We start from the raw sequence: 22,084 nt of genomic DNA, 5'->3' as shown, positions 1-22,084 counted from the left end.
GTGCATGACTGTGTAGAAGTCACTGCATGTGCGTGACTATGCAAAAGTCCTGAAGCTTAAATGATCCCGATAACTGTCCACCAGTGTTGGAGAAGAATGGAAATTTCAAAATACTATTTTTAAACCGCTGAACCGCTGATCAGATTACCTTGAAAACTGAATGTGCGTGACTATGTAGAGTCACTGCATGTGCGTGACTATGTAGAGTCACTGCATGTGCGTGACTATGTACATGTCACTGCATGTGCGTGACTATGCAGAAGTCCCGGTAAGGTTCATTCATTCATTCAGTCATTTATTTATTTACACTCAAAGACCACAAAGGGGGGCAGGATACAAGTATTACACATAGATTAACATGGCGGCTAATCAATAGAATTAAGATTAACACAGAACGTGTTCCTGAATATATATATATATGTATATGTGTTGAAAATGTATACTTATTTTGAACAGTATATAACAATATCAAGCATTATTACATAATTTAAATCCCCTATTAATATAGGAAACTAATTTTTAGCAGCTGTTTATTTGTAGTGCTAAATAATTTCCGAGTTGTAATTGTGCTTGGTCTAGTATAGCTGTATCTTGGTAGGTATTTCAGTCGAATAGAACTGAGACTTGTACATGTGTGTAAGAAATGAAATTCGTCGCCAATGCTGTTTGTCTGACAGAGGCTACACAAACGTCTGTTTCGATTTACGTTAGTCCATCTTCCTGTTTTTATGGGTAATTTATAACTAGATACTCGAAAACGCGTTACTGTTTTTTCGACTTTTTTCATCAAGTATTTTTAGATACTCTTTTTTAAATATTCTGTATATTCTTCCCCTAAGATCTCAGATTGTCATTTCTGAATGAACTGGACTTTTAAGGTTTGCTCCACAGCATTCAACAGACATATAGCATTGTTCACATGTTGATTTTCCCATACGTAATTTAGACCCGTCTTCTCTAGAGTATCTATAAGAAAGTTTAAGCTTTTCAAGTTATATAAGTGTCTATTGTTAAACAAAAGTTTGTACAGCATTGAGGAAATCTTGTTATTTTTACCCTGCAAAACCCTTGTCCAATATGACAGCATCTTTATACTAACGTTAACAGATGGAGGGAATTCTCCCAATTCACCATATATTGCAAAGTTTGGAGTAATGTTTTTAACTCCTAATATAATTTTACAATTTTAAGTGAAATCTTTCTATTAAATCAACACTCTCAAATGCCCAGATTTCACAGCCGGAGAGTACAATGAGCTGGACCATTTGCTTAAATATTTTAAGTTGAATGTCGATTGGTAATTTCAATTTATTGGTTTTCCTAAATAGACCGAACTGTGCCTTGTTAGCTTGAGATATTAATTGTTTTTTGGCGGAAGTATACTTCCCAGTGTATTTCATCAATATTCCAAGGTAAATGTATTCGTCTACTATTTCAATTTTATGACCATTAAGATAAAACTTTGGTAGAGTTATTGGAAGACGTTTACAAAAAAGTACAATATTTGTCTTGTCTTGATTTACATTTAGTTCCCATAAATAACAATAATCTTCAAAAGCCAGCAAGGCATCCTTCAGTCCACTATCCATCTCGGGTAGAACGTTTGTGTCATCAGCACACAACAATAATAACAGGATACGTATAAAATACCCAAAATGATAGCCATTTTATCGGTTAAGGATCTAATTCCAGAGATATTATTCTGAAACAGAAATGATTCAAGATCATTTAACTAAAAGGCAAAACGAAAGGGTGAGAGATTTTTACCTTGCCTCACACCAACTTCACATGGGAAAAAGTCACTTTTTCCCAAGACTTTGTTGATTTATACATGTTTTTTATACGTTTTAAACATTTTCTATCAATCCCTTCTGAAACAAGTTTATACCACAGCCCTCCACTCTACACCGTGTCAAATGCTTTGGAGAAATCTACAAATGTACAACAGAGCTTGCCAAGGCAAAACATAATGCAATCTGTAAGATGATGTAGAACAAAAATATTATCAATAACAGAATAACCTTCCCTAAACCCGGTCTGACTCTCATTATGTTTGCCATATTTCTCACAATAATCATTTAATCTATTATTTATAACAGCAGTAAAGAGCTTTCCAAATCAGCTTAATATAGTTATCGGTTTGTAGTTCGCAGGATCGTCTAATGTTCCCTTATTTTTTATAAATAGGATGTATCATTTCAACCACCCAGTTTTCTGGCATCCATCCAGTATCAAAGACAATATATCAAAAGGCTTATAGTATATAGGAAGCATAATGTTTTTGTGAAATTAATACATTCATTATTTTATCATAACCAGATGCTTTGTTATTTTTTAACTGAATTATAGCACTCTCTATTTCTTTCCTTTCAATCGCCATTTCATTGTCATCGATGGGTGTGAAGAGGTAGTTTTCCGTAGGATTATTTTGTTTTGGCATCATTATTATCTAATTGATTTACATTTTTAAAATATGCATGGTTTATTTATATCTATTTTGTCAGAAATGCCCTTTTTATCTAAACCATTTATTATTTCCCAATACTCTCGTGGGGAAGATTTTTCCAACTTCCGTAATTTGAATATAATGTTTTCTACATTTGTGTCAGAACTCTACTTTAAGATTCTTTTATAATCCTTACTGCAAGCTTTTAGTTTTTTCTTATCTTCCCCATGTACATGAGGTCCCTTCTCTTTGCTTTAAATTTCGCATTATACCAATGTTTCCTGGAAGGTTGATCTTTCTTATTGTAATAATTACGGTAACCGAAAGTTTTTACAGCACATTCAAGAAAACATTCTGCTATTACCTTTACTGCGTCGTCGATTTGCATTACGCAATCCGACTCGACGGCTGTAATTTCATGTGTTAAATTTGATAGCATGTCATGGACATTTTTTAATTTGTGAGAATCAAAATTTAATTCGAATTCAGCGAACAGAGATGGAACCCATCGCCTTATTTCCAGTTTGACATCAGCAGTTGGATTGGGTTCAGCCATTTTGTACACATTTTTGTATACATTTATTGACAAAGCTATAGGACAGTGGTCGGAGATAAGCTCATCAAATTCCAGAACTGCGAAGTTTTCTAAAATCCTAAATAGATACCAGCTGACAACGACGTAATCTATTAGACTGACTCTTTTAGAAGTGTTTTGGCTTATTCCAGCATCATTACCTATTCTTCCATTTACAATAAACATATGTGTGGTTCCACACAAGTCTAAAAACGTATAACCCCAGTTATTTACTTCTCCACTATCCTTTGAATTCCGGAGTAATGGCACACCTCACTGTTTTAAAATCTGAGGTATTAAAATAAATTTAGCAACGTCATCATCAAAGTCAGTTAATATTTTATCGGTAAAGTATGTAATCTAAGAGTAGCACGAGAGTTAAAATCACCCATTCAACATAAATGTGAGAAAATTGCAGATATACGTAATATGTCGTTTTTCATATCGCTGAAACAGTTTTGGTCAACATACTTAGTTACTGATTCTGAAGGAATGTATACAGACCCAAACAAAATATCGCGACCAAAGAGATCACCTCATCCGTGGATCCATAACACATAAGGGTTGTCATTCATTATTTGTTTAAAGTACTTCATAAACTTTTTTACCGATTGCAACTGAAATAACTGCAATTTTCTCTTTACGTTGGGAATAGTTTGACCATAATCCAAAGCCGTCAACCCCAGTTACATCAGATTTCTTCAGTTTCGTTTCCTAGAGACATAGCATATCATACTTACTGAAGAGCACCTCTAGGTGATAACAGATTTGACTTCAAGCCACAAACATTTTACGCACAGATATTAAAGAGATCTGCTTCGAGAACGTCTGAATCGGTATCACCCTCGCGCCGTTAGTAGTATTCATCACTGTTGTCCGGATCCATAGGCACTTCTGGATGCTCCATCGGAGAATTCTCTCCTCCGTCAGACAGTTGGATAGCACAGGTACGTTCTGACTGCGTCTCGAGATGGGGAACAGGGACTTGTTGGGTGATAGGCTCGGGCTGTGCGAACGTGCACTGAACCGGCGACTGTTTCGCAGAGGAAAGCCCTGGCTGACCGGCAGGCCGCTGGGTGATCATACTCCGGTGTTGGGCTGATTGGGGCGGAATGATCAGTGATTGGAGGAAATCAAACACCAGCAAAGCCGGGCGAAAGGAGTACGTGTTAGGTGACAGGGACGTGCTCACGGGCTGTCCCGTATCGTACTGTTTGTTGTTTATGTACAGCTTGTCTATCACAAGGCGGGCCATGTGCCCCTCCTGCTTAGCCGTCTCATGATGGGAAACAACGATCTCCTCCTCTTCACGATCTCCACTGGGAACTGTTTATTTATTCTGGGGTTTTTTTTCAAATTATCTCTCCCTGGCTTGTTGTCGCACTTGTTCCCTGCCTTCATATCTGCTTAACTTTGCCACTGTGCTATAAAAGATAACACTATAAAACTGTTCTACTGGACAATGTATATTATTTACTGACGTTGCGGCGACAACCTATCGCCTTCAACAGATTAAGGTGTTAAACAACATAATATGAAATAATAATATATATTGTCCAGTAGAACAGTTTAAAGTGTTATCTTTTATAGTATACTATCCTGGATGTCTGAAAATCTAAATTCCTATTTGCAACTATGGGCCTCCGTCTGGAGGGTCCCAGGCTACATATTAATTTCTGCAAAACTGTACTGTCAATAGTAGTATAAAGGGGGCCGAATAAGCAACACCTGCAAGGTCATGCGCGAGAGCAGCTCCTTCAGCTTCATTTCACGCCAAATCTGACAAATGGGTGAGCTGCATTCCGCGCCAGAACTTTTCTTTTGCGCCAAAACTGACCAATGAGGCGCGTGACGTCACACATGATGTCATGCCCGAGAGGAGCTCCTTGGCGCGCAAAGGGACCCATAGGTGACCACGCCCTCTTGGCCTGATAATGGGTGCCGGACCAATGAGCAGCCACGTGGTCTTGGTATGTTGGGGTTGAGCAGCTCTTTCAGCTTTTTGGCGCCCAAACTGACCCATGTTTGATCACGCGGTCGGTCTTGGCGCCAGAATTTTGTTGACAAATGCTTGTACAGTGGATAATATATTTCCGCTGTCTGGGATAGGTTCACTCACAATACACAAACACAGGGACGACACCAGACTAGGCCTCGCACCGACCGCTAGCCACCTCGCCAGCAGCAGCAGCAGCAGCCGCCACGGCTAGCAGAGAAAGGGGCCGATCGTCTAGTATTGGGGAGGAGGGGTCCGGGAGGAGGGGGTGAGGGTGTGTCGTTGACTCCGCGCTCCCATGAGCGAGGCGCATGCGCGTAACGTCACACTACGCGCGAGGCACTCCATTGGACCAATGAGCGCAGCTCTTTCAGCTCCTGCAGCAGGCCTGACATCACGTGCAAGAGAGGCGCGTGACGCCACGCATGACGTCACGCGCGAGAGCAGCTCCTTCAGTTCCATTTCGCGCCAAAACTGACCCATGGGTGAGCTCCATTTCGAGCCAAAACTGACCCATGGGTGAGCTCCATTTCGAGCCAAAACTGACCTATGGGTGACCGCGTGGTTTAGGCGCCTGAATATTGTTGACGTCCGCGTTGACGGGATAAAAAGAAGGTGTGTGAAGAGAGTGAAGCTACTTCGGCTATCCTACCTGCCTAGCCAACGCCAGACCATGTTACCCCAGAAAGACGCTACGCTGCCATCATGACTTACAGAGGAGGGGGGCGAGGAGGAGGAGGAGGAGGACGTGAAGGAGATGAGTTTTCTTGTTGGCGCCAGGCGGTTTTTCCGGCTGGACAATTGGTTGAGGCATGAGCAGAGCACGCCTAGCGGGAGAGGTCCCAGTCTACGTGAAGCACGTTTGCCATTCGGTTTTCCCGGCGTGGAAATGCGAGGGGTGTGACAAGACCTTTTACAGGTTATGGAATATGCAAGTGCATCGACGTGCTGAACACGGAAAGGTAAGTCACACACCCACCCACACACTGTTGGTAAAAGCCGAACAGTTTGAACAACTCGACTACGCGACACGATCATGCAGCAACGATTATGCCGTATTTCGTACTATAAATGGTCCAATTTTCAAAACTTGAAATTTACTGGTGAACTACTTTTGAAGTGACACAGCGAGTGTTACATAACCGTATGCTTTAAAACTTATAAGCTTTTTTTTTTACCTATATCTTGCCTAACTCTTTTCTGTGGCCATATTCTCTGGACTTGGTGTTTGTAAAACTGAATAAAATAATTATTATTGGACATCATAGATGGCGATGTAGGGCTAATCTATGCCCACTTGCCATAATGCTTGCTAGGTAATCACCCGCCTCTATTGGCTTCTGCACATACATAAAAAGGTATAACTGCCGATACCAACAGATAATTATGTGAAATTATAAGCTACTCTATAAGACAATCCAGACGCTAGAGATCACAAGAACAAATTCGTCCAGCAGAATGTTACACAGGAAAATGCATGTTGTCAAATCGATGTCAGCGATAGTGTGCTCGTTGGATTTGTGTAATTTTCAGCTAGGTGTTTTTACAGAACTCATGTGATGTTTTTTGAACAACATATCGCTAGACTTGAAGACCGTCGACTAAAACTGACATATGTATTATACGATCATGCAATATAAACATATGCCGTATTTTGTAGAGAGAATTTTAGTGGGGAATAACACTGGGCCGCCTGTTGACACGGCTATATAGACGGGGAACCCCGTTTAAACGAATTTATGTAAAATTAAATAAAAAAAAATTATTGGGACATCACTGATAGCGCTGTATGGCTTATCTAAGCCCACTTGCCATCATGCTCGTTAGGTTATCGCCCAAAGCTATTCACTTCTGCACATACATGAAAATTTATTTATTTATTTATTTGATTGGTGTTCTACGCCGTACACAAGAATATTTCACTTATACGACGGCGGCCAGCATTATGGTGGAGGGAAACCGAGCAGCACCCGGAGGAAGCCCACGACTACCCGCAGGTTGGTCAGAGACCTCCCCACGTACGGCCGGAGCATACATGAAAATGTATGACTGCCGATACCAACAGATAATTGTGTGATGTGATAAGCTATTCTGTCAGATAATCCAGAAGCTGGAGACCACGTGATTTCCCTGGTTGCAGTGGGCAGTGGCACGGTGAATGTTACATAACCGTGAGTGCTTCCAAGTTATTAGCTTATTTTTTTTAGGTAAATGTTCCCTAATACATTTCTGTGGTCATATTCTCTGGCACGGCTATAGACGGAGAACAGCCTTTGACCCTGTATGGCTAATCTAAGCCCACCTGTTTAAACGGATTAATGTAAAATTGAATATTATAATATTGAGACATCACAGATGGCGCTGTATGGCTAATCTAAGCCCACTTGCATCATGCTCGCTACGTCATCGCCCAAAGCTATTCGCTTCTACACATACATGAAAATGTATGTCTGCCGATACAAACAGATAATTGTATGATATGACAATTTATTCTATGAGACAATCAGCTCTAGAAGCTAGAGACCACATGATTTCCCTGGTTACAAACAGGGTGGGTGAAGAAATTCGTCCCGCAAAAAAATATATATTACATAGGAATATCTGTTGTCAAATCAATGTTAGGGATATTGTATTCGTTGGATTTGTATCATTTTCAGCTTTACAGGTAGCCTAGTTGTTGTTGCAGAACTCATGTAATGTTTTTTGGTTTTTGTACAATATAACGCCAAACCTGAAGGCCGTCGACTAAAACTGATGTATTTATCATACGATGCCGTATTTCGTACATCAAAATAAGCAATACCAGTTGTGAGAGAGAATTTCAAGGGGAAATAACTCTGTTCCGCTTGTTGACACCGCTATAGACGGGGAACAGCCTTTGGCGCTGTATGGTTAATCTAAGCCCACATGTGTTAAACGGAATGTGAGTCTACTATAGTTATACTATACTATACTATACTGTACTGTACTATAGTTATATTCTACTACAGTTATACTGTACTATACTATACTATACTATACTATACTAAGCAAAGCGAGTAATAATGGTCCCGTAGACCTCGTATTATATATAATAAGTATTATCATAAGCCGCTCACATGCCGTAATAGTCCCACAGACCTCATATTTCCAGTTAAATATGCACTCCTTATGTTGGGGGTGGGGGTGGGGGTGGGGGGTGGGGGGAATACATGTGTAGCCACCTTATAATGTGGGTGAATAGATATGTAGATATATAGCTATATTGATAGCTGTCTCTTCTGCATTGTTCAACAGTATATATTATCAGCCGTCATAAACGCTCTGGATATCCGTCTGTTAATATCCTCTTCGGGGTCACACCCCGACAGTCATATGCCGCTCACATGCCGTAATATTGGTCCCGTAGACCTTGTATTTCCAATGACATACATATGTAGCCTCCTTATAGCAAGAATGGATAGATATATAGATGTATAGCTATGTTGATAGCTGTCACTTCTGTTATAAGCTGCCATAAACGCTCTGGATATCCGTCTGTTGATATCCTCCCTCAGATATCGGGGGTCTTACCCTGACAGGGAATCCGGCAAAACTCCCGCCTGGCCCGTTAGACAAACAAAATCTATGACGTCCTCGGCAAGGCTCACGGACGCAGGCTGACACGGTGCGCAGGGTCTTGCGACATCACACGCCCCAGACCTTTTACATCCAGCCACCGTTTTACTATATTATATCTATACAATATTATAGTTATATTCTACAATAATTATACTCTACGATGCTATAGTTCAACTCTACTATAGTTATACTGTACTATATTATCCTATCCTCTACTAAAGTTATACTATGCTATTTTTTATAGACGGATGAGTCGAACAAGAAAAAAGTGGAAGATCCCCAGCGAGCCACTTCCAATCCGACCCAACCCAACCCCCTAGACTCCTGCCTAGCAGTGCCAGTGTGAGCCACGAGACGGTTGGTCACTTGGTGAGGGAGGCGGTCTCCAGCGTAGACATCTCCTAGCACGGCACGGGGTGAACACGCCCGCCTGTAGCATACGTTGCATTTGCACCGTGCCCATGTTTTGTTATTTCAACTGGCGAAGTCACAGAGCAAGTTTCGGCTTTTGTCTGTTTCTATGATGCTGTTGAAATCGGCGTAGCACACCACGTTAATGGTCTGGCAAACTGCATCTCCAGGCGCAATTCACCTTTCTGGACCAAGTTCAGGTTGGTGATCGTGGTGGAGTTTGGGGGTCAAATCGAAACAAAGCAGCGTGTTGCCTTTGGCGAACCCGATGCGAAGGATCGAGTTCCCCCGTCGTGAAACACTTTCCCTGTGTTGGTAAAGAGGTTCATGTACGTTCCGACGATATTCCCGGTCTCAAAGCTCGCGACGGATAGGGTACTTGGCAGGTGTTTTGGCCAACGCTTTCAAATTCCCCAGTTAAACGCTGCTGGTGACTTTGACTTTGCGCACAAAGATCGACACCTCCTCCAAGCGGGTCTTGTAGTCGAGACCCTCCACACCGGACATCAACGTAAACGTGTTCTTCGACGGGTGAGTCGGATGCAGACGCCAACATGTTTAGCAGGTGACGCCGTTGCAGGAACATGTCGCACAGCAGGCGTCCCAGCATGTCAACCGATCGACTTTGGGACGTGAGCTGCAGCCGTTTGTAAAATCCCACGTCCGTCCTGTCAAACATATCTGGTGTGTCCGTGTACCACAAGGCGGAGGACAGCTGGGTGTTCTTAGCCTCTGCGCATTAAGACAACAACGCCTCCAAGTAGGCACGGTACGGGTACATGTTGGTGGAATTGGTGATGACTTTGTCGTTCAGGGAGACGTCGACCTGTTCCCACAGGGAATGCAGCCACAGGTTAGTCGGACCTGCACTTTTGCCAGCCTCTAAAATCCCTCCCCTCCCCGTCGAGGCTTTTTGCCTTTACGTAAAACATGGTGTTGGCCAAGTCCAAGTAAGTGTCACCGTCCGCATTGGTGATTAGAAATTCCACAGGCACGAGTCGCTCAGGCTGGCGATCGGACTGGTGGCATCCCAGCGACCTTCTCCTACGCTGGTGTCGGCAGAGGGTCCACAAATCAAAGTCACTACTGACCGAAGGGCAACACTTGGCGTGGGGAAGAGCCAGGGCGTTAGCGAAAAATATCTGGTGCGGAGCGGGGTTTGGTGAGTCGAAGTTGACGGGGGAGCGTACGTCTTCTGTGCCCAACGGCCAGGCGAGGACCAGTGCGGGTGGCGCGTCTTTTTGGTCCTGCGTGCAGGTGTCGAGTGGGAGCGGTGCGTTGGACCCTCCGTTTAATAGACGTGTCTCCCACCCCATCCAGTGCTGGGCGTAGCGACCGGCTTTCACCACCACCTGTTTTCCCCTCTCCAGAGCGCGTCTTTTCTAGGCCTGGCTCACACCGGCACTCTCTCGTCTCACACGCCGCCCATGACTTTCAGTTCGAAACATAGCGCACTTTTACCCAACGCTTTAACACCTGGCTTTAACAAGGGCTGCGCCATTTTGATAGAACTGCCAAGCAAGCCGTGACCGCGCTGTACAACCACAGGTACAACCACCCCCGAAACACAGGTAACCCACCTCCACCGACTTGCTTGGTGTAATAGTCGATATAGGATCCGCACATGTTGGGGTCGTCTACGACGTTCATTGCAAAGGTAATGCGCACCCCTGTCGAAAGTGAAATGTCAGTAGCATTTTAACGCGTATAAATGGGACGGGTTGGCCCGTGGCGTCCCTAATATCAATTTTCCACCGTCGAGAAATGCTTGCACCGTACAAGGACGCATTACACGTGTTGGAAGGTCTTGCAGATGTGCTGCTTGTACTTCCCTGTCGTGGAAACCATCCGCAGCAGCGGCGTCAGCGTGTCTCCCACCACACGCGGATCGACAATGTCCGTGTACACGTACAGCGTGGGTGTGGTGCCATCTTAATCCTCGGCACCGACATGCAGCAGATCCGCCGGCCCCATGATCCAATCGTACGGAAATTTCATGACCTACTTTAGACGTGGACTGAAAATGAGCCCCAGTTGTTTATGAAACCGCAGGCTGTATTTCCCCTGCACATCATTGATATTAAAAGTCAAATCAGCGTCGTGAGCCTTGAGAAAAGGAATGTGTGTGTCGCTTGGGGAGGGCCTTGGGTGAATGGTAATAGCCTGCTGGCAATGTTAACTTATCCGTAGCGCGGAGCGGGTTCTCTTTTTAGTCTAAGACATACCACATTTCGTCTTGCCGCACGTTGAACCAGGTACAGGGGTACTGTATTTCTACCAACCCACATTCCCAGTCACCAGTCAAATGCATGGCCTGTGGTAGTTGGATTGTGAAATCCTTGAAGGTATTGCTCGGGGAGTGGTCGCGCGAGCTCTTACTGGGCAGTGTAACGTAAAACATGTTGATGAGGTGATGTCCTCCGGGATGACTTACTGTTTTTCCATCTAGCACCGGTATTTTATACAGACTCCACTTTACCGGGGGCTCGATGGCTGGTGAAGGAGGTCGCCGCTGTTTTCGTCCCTTGGGTGTTGTGGTGTTGGTAGTGGTTTTGGTGGTAGTGGTTTTAGCGGAGGAGGAGGAGGAAGTTGAGGACAGGGCGGGCAGAGATCGTGATGCGGTAACGGGTTTTTTCGTCTGGGCTGGTGAGTCCATCTTTTCTCTCACCCAATCGCTCGGTGTCGCTCAAGAGCAGAGCAGCCTTTCGCCTTAAAGCGACGGGAACGCTTTCTAAAACCTTCCCCTCGCTTAAACGACCGACAAGGTTGGAGGAGGGCTTGTTCGTCGTCAGACTTGGCTGCTGCGTGGCTTGGTATTGATCTTGAAACGCAAGGTACCGTTGAACGGTGTTGGGATACCGCTGTATTTTCTCATCGTCCGAGAGGATCGTGTCATAGAAGATCAATGCCATCTTTTGGTCGAGCGCCCTGAGTGTCCAGTACTGGGCACGGGGTACGGGAAGACGGGGTACGGGGGTGGTGGCCGCGAAAGCGTGTCCAAGAGCCGCAGCTCGACCAAGGTCATTTTCTTGGCGTGCTGGATTACCTCCTACCTATGATCTTAATGATGCCGCCGATGAGGGCTGGTGCAGTGGTAAGGAGCCCACCGCGTTCAACAATCCGTCCTTTCTTATGCAGAGGAACACTTTTCTTGACCAAGATGCGAAGACCCGTCTTGCGCCGCTGTAACTTCCCTTTCTGAGCCCATGATAGTGGAACGTTTCCATTTAACACAATCCAGTCACATTCAAATAAACACCAAAGTAAACCGGGGTTGTTGCAGCAGAGCACAGCGAATCCAATGGCGGGGTGGTTCGAGCCAGAAGTTACAACAGGGACAGCAAGGAGCCGTAACGTTGGAGCCGGCGTGACATCGCGGGTGATTGACGTGGAAACAACCTGATTCGGCAGATCGTGCGTACAAAGTTTTCTGACTTGGGGAGGTAGGCGTGCTCAATCTCCCCGGGAAAGGTGAGGGTGCAAAGTTGCAGGTGGTCGGGTGTGGCTTGCTTCAAATCCACCAGCAAATACCTGGGAGGTTCGGCGGCGGCATCCTCAAACGCTTCGGCACGAACTGCGTCCGCCCCGGAGCCATCTTTTTAGCGATCGTGGTAATTTGAGACGAGTCTCGCGGGTTTTTAAACAACACCAAGTGGTGTGCGTTCAGACTGATGGTGCATGATCTTTGTTTTTTTAAAAAGGTTCTGCACGATGTATACCACTACATATTTGCGGTGGTGGCTGACTTTGGTAAAGAGTTTTGTCACGCGTTCGTCCGCTTCGGAAGGTGGAATGCTGACGGGCCGAGCACACCTTCTTCAAAACGACCATTGAGTAACGTGGTGTACAACGGCTGCCACTCCTTGTAACGCCAGACGACACGCTGCGGGGGTGGGTAAATGAGAGCTCGGAGTTGATGGTGGTGACGGCGGAGGCGGGGACAAAGGCTTCCTGGACCAACGGAGGAGCGTTTTGTTGCCCTTGTAGATATTGAATGGTCGACTGATCTTGGAGGAACTGCACACTGATTTCCGCGGCCTATCCACCCACTAGAAATCCGATGTACAAGAAAACTCCGAGCACGGCTGTCACGGTGCCTTTATTCTCGCGCAAGTCTTGTACCCACTGATCCATCCCTTGAGGTAGGTCGATAGGGAGTGACAGTCAGCCCCGTCATTCTCGGTGTTAAATACATTTGACGTCAGGGTAGATATTCGACCCACTTCACCCAATAGTACAGTTTTCTTGGGCGACGTTCCCTTTATAAGATCTTCTCCACCTGATAAAACTTTTCTGCCGCGGCCGTCACCGGGTGCAATTTGGCTTTGTAAACAGTCCCGAGCAACCGTTCCCCGTTTAAGTCCTCCAGTGTGAAAGGCTGACGAGGGTGGGCACGGACGATGCGGATCATTTCCGTTCTCTAATTCGTGAGGCACGCTTTTCCGAATTTCCCTTTTACGAAATCACCAGTGCAATAACGTCGTTTGGACGTGGGTGGACTGTACAACAAGGCTTGACGCACTTCTTTCTGGTTCTGGGTGGTGACTTCGTGGGGGGGGGGGGGGGGGGCGCCGTATACTCCGATGATACGCTCGATTGTAGCCGCGGGCCAGAGCTGGTAAGGCGTACAGGTATTGCCGAGTGTTGTGAGCGGTGAAATATTTGTACATGCGTCCTTTCAAAATACGGTTAAACATTTCTACCACGGACGCTTTGGTCTCTTTAAACGTGTGAAAGAAAAAAAACCCGTTGTTCTTTAAAACTGCCTGGAACGGTCTGTTCAGAAACTCCCTGCCCTCTTCCGTTTGTATCTACAACGGTCGACGTCCCGTCTTGAAAATGCGTTAAAACGCCTCGATCAGGCGAGCACCGGTTTTGGTGAGCAGTGGAACCAACCAAGCGTACGTGGAGAGGACATTAGGTTGGTAACGGTTGTCGTCGTTCTCTTGGCAAACGCTGCCGTGTCGACCAGGTCCGCCTACCACTGTCTATACTCCTAACCACAACTCGGTCACGAGGGTGGCGCCTTAGAGCGGGACGGTGCAGGTTATGCGTGTCCTGCGGGGTAAAACGAGTCGACATGCTGGCCCGATTCACTTTAAGCCCAAGTTGCCGGGCTGCATTGAGTAAGAGCTGAATGCCGCTGTAAGCCGCTGGACTGTCAGGGCCGTAGTATAGTGCATGAAGAGCGGTATCGACCGGGTCTGAGCCTCTGCCGGCGGGGGTTCTCTGACCCTGGCTTCCGTCCCCGCCACGGCTACTGATGCTGCCGTTAAGATGCCTGGCGGCCGCTACGAGGCACACTCCGGCGTCGTACCTGTGTTCGTATATAGTGAGTGAACCTATCCCAGACAGTGCATACGTATTATATCCCAAATCAACCATGGGTCAGTTTGGGCTCCAAGGAGCTCATGGTCCTAGACCGCGTGGTTGCATATTGGTCACTCAAACATTATTAGGCGCAAAGACGGCGTGGTCACCCATGGTCCGTTTGGGCGCAAAGGAGGTAAAAGAGCTGCTTTCATTGGTCCGTTGAGCGCCAAAACCACGTGATCACCCATGGGTCTGTTTGGGCGCCGAGGAGCTGAGGATCTGCTCTTCCGAATGATGTGACGCGTGATGTCAAGCGCCTCATTGGTCTGTTTGGCGTGAAAGAGCAGTTTGGGCGCAAAATGGAGCTCACCCATTGGTTAGTTTTGGGGCAAACTGGAGCTGAAGGAGCTGCTCTCTCGCGTGGCGTCACGCGTGTTGCTTATTGTTCCGTTGGCGCGCCCCACGTTCCGTGTGACGTACCGCGCATGCGCCTCGCTCAACCACCGCCCACCCTTACTCCCTCCTCCCCAATCCCTCCCTCTGCAATGAGACGTTCGGCCCCTTCTATACTACTTTCAGTTAAACACTATGTTCACCGAGAAAACTACTGTATAAAAGTGAAATCATTGGCATGCACTAGAAGGTATATTTCTTGGACCACTATTTAATGCAACATTCCAGCCCTCATAGTTTTCGATTTACAAACCACAAAATTCATGTATCTAATAATAGTTTATTTCTATTTTTTAAAATTATATAAACAAAGAACAAAAACAGATTCCTAATCACTGGTCCTAATATATAGAAGTTACATCAAAGTTGAAACGAAAGTTTTCTATATATCTTCATATTCTCGAACATTGAAGAGATTGGACGATTTGTACCATGATTTCCTCAAAGTAATTGCATCTACATGTAAGATCAAATTACGTGGATATGAAATTATAAAAGAATGATTCTTTTATTAGTTCCTCAGAAGAAGAGATTTAAAGGTGTTTGGTCAAAAATCAAAAAAAGGCCGACAATACACTAATGAATGGATATATTTGTAGAAGATGAGTTATTTGCTCTATGTAATAATTGCTTTTGCAAAATTATTCAACATATTCACTGGCTGATTTAGTGTAAATTGTCTCACATTTGCTAGATGGATTCCTCACACCCGAAGGACTAAATAAGACAAATGTAATACGCTCTCAAATATTGCTCATGTCGGTTAGGAAGTGTGAAAACACTCTATTGGTCGTTAAAGTCACATGGTCTTTTATTTTTGAATATTGAAAGCAAGATTGCAGTTAGATGTAGTTAACCCTGCTGAAAATGAATCCAGTTTTATTTTTTCCTACGACGTACAGGTCTCCTCTAAACTTCAATTAAAGTTCGCATATGTGCCTTTTTTTTTCATCATTTTCGAAGTTCATCTGGCCGGAAACCGTTGGTGCTGTGAAGGTGAAAATTGGTCAGTAGATAGACTATTAACTGCCCTTTACTTTATCTTATTGCTGAGAGTGGTAGTTTTATGGTGAAATGAGTTTAAAACATGTTGAACTCAGTGCTTTGTACTGATGAAATTGTGCAGATCTCATCCAAGTAACCTAAACGCACACATGCCACTGATACCAAACCGTTTTAGTTTTATATCCGAATAGTTATGATTTGGGCTTAACTATAATCTGAACCCAAATATCGCCTGTTTCAACCTCAATCGAACAAACACATCCTATGCAGTATGTTCACGTTTTCTCCATGCAAACAGTGTGAGAGTTGGGAACTGGCCACACGTAACGGGTAAATACGGCCTTTTGTCAATTTACCTCAAATAGTGTAGCGTGACTCTTTACGTTACACGCCCCCTGGTACAATCAATTAAGCAGACGTTGACCTACGACACAGGATTTCCTCTTTGCAACTGCCCATTATTCACAGCTACATGCATATTTCATAAGATGACTTAAAAAGAACATTAAGTTCAAACCTTTATTTTTGTTTTGCGAAAAATGAACTGAATTTTTGCGTTGAGCATGTCGCGACTTGCTTTGTCAAATTCTAATGAAGGTCCACCGCCTTTCCTGTGTAACAATCCTTCTGAAAACCGGACTGCACACAACAATTGGCGCCTCGATACAGAAATGTCCATAAACTGGAGAAGCCGGTGTAGTTCTTGATCTAGTTTTGCTTTCCAGTCCTCATATTTTGTCACGTGGATGGGTCCTTGGAAACTCGTCCATTTTAAGATACTTTCCGTCCAGTTAGTAATCATTTCCCTTGAAACACGTGGCCAGTCTGAATAAAAAAAGTACTTGTAATAAAACACCGTATATATTAAAGCTTTAATTTATAATAATTTCCATTGTTTGTTTTTTCTATTACAAGTCGTAAATTTCAACAAGTTTCGTTATGTCAGTGTTATACATTTTGACCAATCAGGTGCTAATTATTTCTATAATTAGTTGTTTCTTCTGACGTCACAAGTCCTTAACGGTACGATGAACACGACGATTTGTTTCCGCTTTCACAGTGTCCCATGTCTTTGTGAGAATTCTAGATAAAAAATTGATTTATATAGTTCTAACAACTCCATAGGCGACGCATATTTTATAAAATCTTTAATGTATAAGTTTTGTTTTGATTTCTTTTTGTTTTAGCACGCTAAAAATCTAACATGGAACATAACTTGGATTAACACCGCAATAACAGCCACATATGTTTGCAATTAACTTCTCCCGACACATCCTTCATCACCATATATTCTGTCAACTGGAAGTTTTCGAACACTGCCATTAAAGCAGTGAGTACGACAGTTTAAAACTTCAATTGGATTTTAACGATGTCGAAATTTTCCTTGTTTTTGTCTCATACCTATTCTCCACATCTCCACAAAAGTTTAGCGAAACTTCGCTTTGACACAGCTTGAGCACGTCTTCACTATCAAGAGTAAGGTTACGTCACGTTCACTCTAGCTCTCTAATGTCGAAGTTATTTTCCGTATAATAATCTAAGCCTACGGTAGTTAAAAGTTGTGGACTTCGGTGGTGAAGGCCAAGGTGATAAAGATAGTTTTCTCGGAAATTGAACATACTGGAAGAATACCCCTTTCACTGCTTGACCTGTTGATAGAGTAGGACTACTATGTCTTATAGAAGGAACTCAAGCGGCCCTGATTAAATAGCCTAGCCTAGACTAGCTGCAGATGCATGACCGGGGTATTCCTGGTTCAGGTCGTAAATGTTTACAAAAGCACAATGGGATTGTTGTACAACTAGAATCATGCTCAATTCTGATACAAATAAATGAAAATAAATCTAAGCACCACTGAGGCTGAACTGGGTATTCTTTTTTATGGATGTTATGCGTCAGTTTTGTAGCGGGTGACGTCGAAAGTAGTGCTGATCGCGTACGTCAGGGATAGCACTTCGGCTTGGACACGGCGTTTTCAAATAATTTTTATAAAAGAAAACAGAAAAAACATCCCTTGTGTGCGAGAAAGACGACGGATAAAAATTTAAAATCTTCAGTTGTAACTCAGAGAAAAAAGAATTATATCGTAAGATTTATTTTTTAAGCGTTGTCCGGTGACATGTCGTCTTCTTATCATCCCAAACTGTGATATTTGTTATTAAGAAACTGCTAACCAATTAAATAAATAAATAAATAAACGCTAACATGAACGGCAAAATGTATTTGGGGAGATGAATGCGGTTTGGTTCGAGACGTATTTTACTCTCTGATATAATTTGTGATACCGTCGTTGAACATTACACGGTTTGTAAATCAACTGATTTTACATCTGTGGCGGTCCGTAAAATAATACAGACCTGCCCCACAACATTTGTGAACGGGCCCTTCGGCTACACGTAACTAAATCGTTGTAAACGTTCTTAAAATGCAGTAGTTTTGTGTTATAATGTGCTACTTCATGGAGTGAATGAGTAAAAGTTAGGCCACAGCTTTGGTTGCGTAATTTGATGGCAATGTGTTTGTTTGGATAGAATTCTTAAGATGGAGTATCCTGCTTTCGGCTGAAATATGTTTTAGCCAGATGCTGCCTTGTCCATTAATGAAATTGGTCTTGGGAATTTGACTTTGGATAATGTTTTACTGGTTGTCGGCCTGAATTGTGATCTGGATATCTCCCTTTACTGTTTACATGTGTGCTTCAAATAAAAGGATTGTAAGATTTCGATTATTTACTTCCTTTTAAATTATGAATATAAAAACTTCCAATTTAAGACTAGCACTTCATAAATCCAATTTTATCCGTTTATCACGTGTAAAGATCCACTCTTTATCTTACCTTTCTTAACACTGGTTTCGGATGCGAATCCTATGTGATTTTCCTTAGAAAAACGTCGATTGAATTCCGCCCGAATTGCATCAAATGGGTTTCGAAGTAGGAGAACTATACGGGAAAATCGTAGGTTTGGTTCGGAAATCTTTTCTCGATGTGTTTTTATCAAAACTACAGAGCCGTTTTTGATACATTCAAAGGGAAATCCATGATCCCGTAGAAATTTGTCACAATACACGCTTCCAGTTCCAATACCTGTGGTCAGACAAGAAAAAACAAAATCAAAAAATGAATAGATTGTGTGTAAAAATCTATGGTTAAATGTCGGTTTTGAGTTCTGTAGATTTGCATGGCTTTCTTCATTTACCACTGTCATAAAAAAGGTGAAGGAATGTTGCAAATTCATGAATTCATGAGACCACAGAAAAGCCGTGAACAGTGGTGTAAAACGTACTTTGTCAGAACAAGTTTAATGTATTCATTGTTCGAGCTAATTCTTCAAATCAGCTTTGATCCAAGCCGTATAAAACACACTGTTTGCTGCACATGCACCAACCACATGTATCCAGATATAACCAGTCGTTTGTGTCGAAGCTACAAGTTCACAATCTGGTGCTAAATTCAACACAAAACAATGATAATCACGATATTTTCTTAGATATGACATGAAACCGGCCAAAGAATGGAAGACGATCACCGAAGAATGTTAAAACTAGATTAGCTGGAGCTAATTATCATTTGCTTGTAGGAATAAAGCTAATCGAGAGGAAGCACGTTTTTGTATGTCCGCCGGGTAATAAATGCAGTATCTTGCTCGGTGATCACTCGCTTCTTGGGTTGTGACAACTAACCTCATGTGGTTCACTGATTCAGCGGCCATTTCTAGGCTTAGTGTTCAAACTTATGTATCCCACAGCAAAGACCTATCTGGGCCTGTGTAAAATTACATCATTACAGTTTAATTGTGTTAGTTAGGTTGTGTTGCCGTATGGCAGCAGCCTGTGGATGGTTCACGGATTCCGTCAGGTCTTTACCCGGTTTCCTCCCACCATCATGTTTCCCGCCGTCGTATAAATAAAATATTTTTGAGCATAGTGTAAATCAATAACAACAGCAACAACAACAAAAACAAAAAACAAATATAACGTTGTCACATATTTGCATTTATAAAAGTAGATGTACTTTGTACTGGTTAAACGGGCCTTATTTGTTGCCTCTAAACTCACCTGTTGCTTGTTGAACAATATGGCGCACCCATGTATTACCCGATCCGGGAAAGCTAACCAAAGCTGTCAGCGGTAACGAATTTGGTGACAGCTTAACCTCCACTGGAGAACACTTCATTCGAAACACAGGTAGAACATCCCACCCATACAGGAGAAACGCCCAGATGAGAAAAGGGAAGAAGACTAAATAAATTTTGGTACGGTTTGAGCCCCATACATGTGAAAGTAAAGGCCTCATTATAGCATAATAATGCGCTATTCTCAGCTTAAGCTCCCATTAAGCACGACGCTATGACGCTCTAATACATCAACCATCCAGTATGTCTTATCTGTGCAAGTCGCTGGCCTACAAATAAGGCTTAAAGCACACGCCCTCTTCACGATCTGCAAGATTACAAAATTGTATTCATCCTATGTATTGAGGGTACTCTCTTTATGCAGAGGACCATAGCCGTAAGTCTACTCAACCTGTGCTGAAAAGCCTGCACATCTCGCATACGGTGACGTAAACATAGCTATTTAACATACTCCCGGCCGATCAATGGAAACGACCCTACCTAATGCATGGTTCTAGACGCCTGACGAATTTCAGCCGCTTTACAGTTTAGATGTAAGCATGTTATTATGGTCAGTACTCGGAAACTTTGATGATGTTCATCGTGAATGAAACTGGAACTTTGTCACGCACTATAAAATTTGTGTCTTATATGTGTAATGATTTCTTCATCATTTGTAACCTTTCTAATTCTTTTCTGATACATTAGAATCAAATATACGACAATTAGAATTCAGCTGCGAATGTAATGTGAGGAATGTTATTGAAAATATTTGATAGAAGTGAAAACCTTGTTTGTAGATTTGCCTTAATTTGCCACTGGTTATTTCCTCGATCTCTAATTTATCTGTGTGATACCCTGAGACCATCTATTTGGGTGTACAACTGTAAAATCTAACGTTATAATCTGAAAGTAACCATTGATAGTTTACAACAATCATATACGCTCAAAAATGATACTGTTTTCTGAGTGATGCTAGAATGTATTGTTATTATAACGCAGTATTCTGACATATTCAACATAACACCCTGTTAGTCTAATAAAATCTCTATAATTAATAGAGCATCTGTGTAATATTTAACAGAATAATCTGCTGCAAAAACAGAATTTGTTCTACCATCACTTTGATAACAGGCAACAAAATATAAAATACCACAAAATGCTCATATATGGCTGGCCCTTAGAAAGGTCGTTTGAAGCCCTGAAAAGGGCTGTGGTGTTGTGGTGTTCAACCAGATACGTATACATCTTTGTATATGCAGCAGTAGCCTACTCGTCGTGTCGTGAACACAATTTACATGGTGTAGGCAGGTTTGAACGCTCTCTATTACTTAGTGAACATTGTATTAAGTTGTCTTAAACTGTGTTGGGCATGGCTTAGCGGTCAGAACCACAGCCTTGGAAAGAGAAGTTATTGATTTTCCTGCTCTTATTGGTCCTTGGAAAATAATGGCAATTAGCAGTCAGCGACATCTGTGAGACAATCCTTTTGTTCCAATGAAGACCTTGTTAAAGACAAGTACTAGTAAGTTGTGCAAGTGTGTATGTTATCCTTTGCAAATCAAGTTAATGGCTTACCCTGGGCACTACGGCCTCCTCCACCCATAAAACACTGACCGCCATTGTGTAAGTAAAACTTTATTATCAGAGATTAAATACACAAATCAATGAAAATAAATATTCTGATTCTGACAGTGGTTTGTGATCGTACCAGGGCCAGTTCCTCGTCCGGTAGCTGTGCCTGCTGCTTCACACATTACTGGGACCGCAAGGAGAATGATAACACACCTGATATGTGAGTCTCCACATACACATACATTGTCTGATATGACTACACACGAATGACCCCATGCTTAATTAATACTCTATTTGCTGCCTTCCCTTTACAACACCACCACAAGTAGACCGTTCTCTTGAAGGGTGCATTATTTCTGCTTTAAGTCATCACCTTTGGCCACCATGTCCGTGAACAGATCTATGTTCAATGTCCATCCATAAAAGAGATGCTTTATAATGGTGGTGGTACATGTAGGTTTCTATAGCAGTCGTCCTCTGTATAATATAGGTGGAGACAATTTGAACATATGTGCACGTACATGTATTTCAAATATAACTAGAACTGCAACGTAGTTTTGGCCGGGGTCCACGTCGTTGGTTGTCATTCTACGATCCTT

General features: G+C 43.0%; 1 long non-coding RNA gene across 1 annotated transcript; it reads right to left on the bottom strand.

Annotated features, from left to right (window-relative positions):
* Positions 1-16,583: 16,583 nt before the first annotated feature.
* Positions 16,584-19,920, bottom strand: LOC135464587 (uncharacterized). Its single transcript, XR_010443667.1, has 3 exons — positions 19,855-19,920; positions 18,635-18,883; positions 16,584-16,623 (listed from the first exon to the last, which is right to left on the bottom strand). It is a non-coding gene; the product is annotated as an uncharacterized LOC135464587 (long non-coding RNA).
* Between the last annotated feature and the right edge of the window lie 2,164 nt (positions 19,921-22,084).

This window comes from Liolophura sinensis, chromosome 4 (assembly GCF_032854445.1).
Source record: "Liolophura sinensis isolate JHLJ2023 chromosome 4, CUHK_Ljap_v2, whole genome shotgun sequence".
Taxonomy (NCBI): Eukaryota; Metazoa; Mollusca; class Polyplacophora; order Chitonida; family Chitonidae; genus Liolophura; species Liolophura sinensis.
This window is presented reverse-complemented; position numbering and strand designations above follow the sequence as displayed.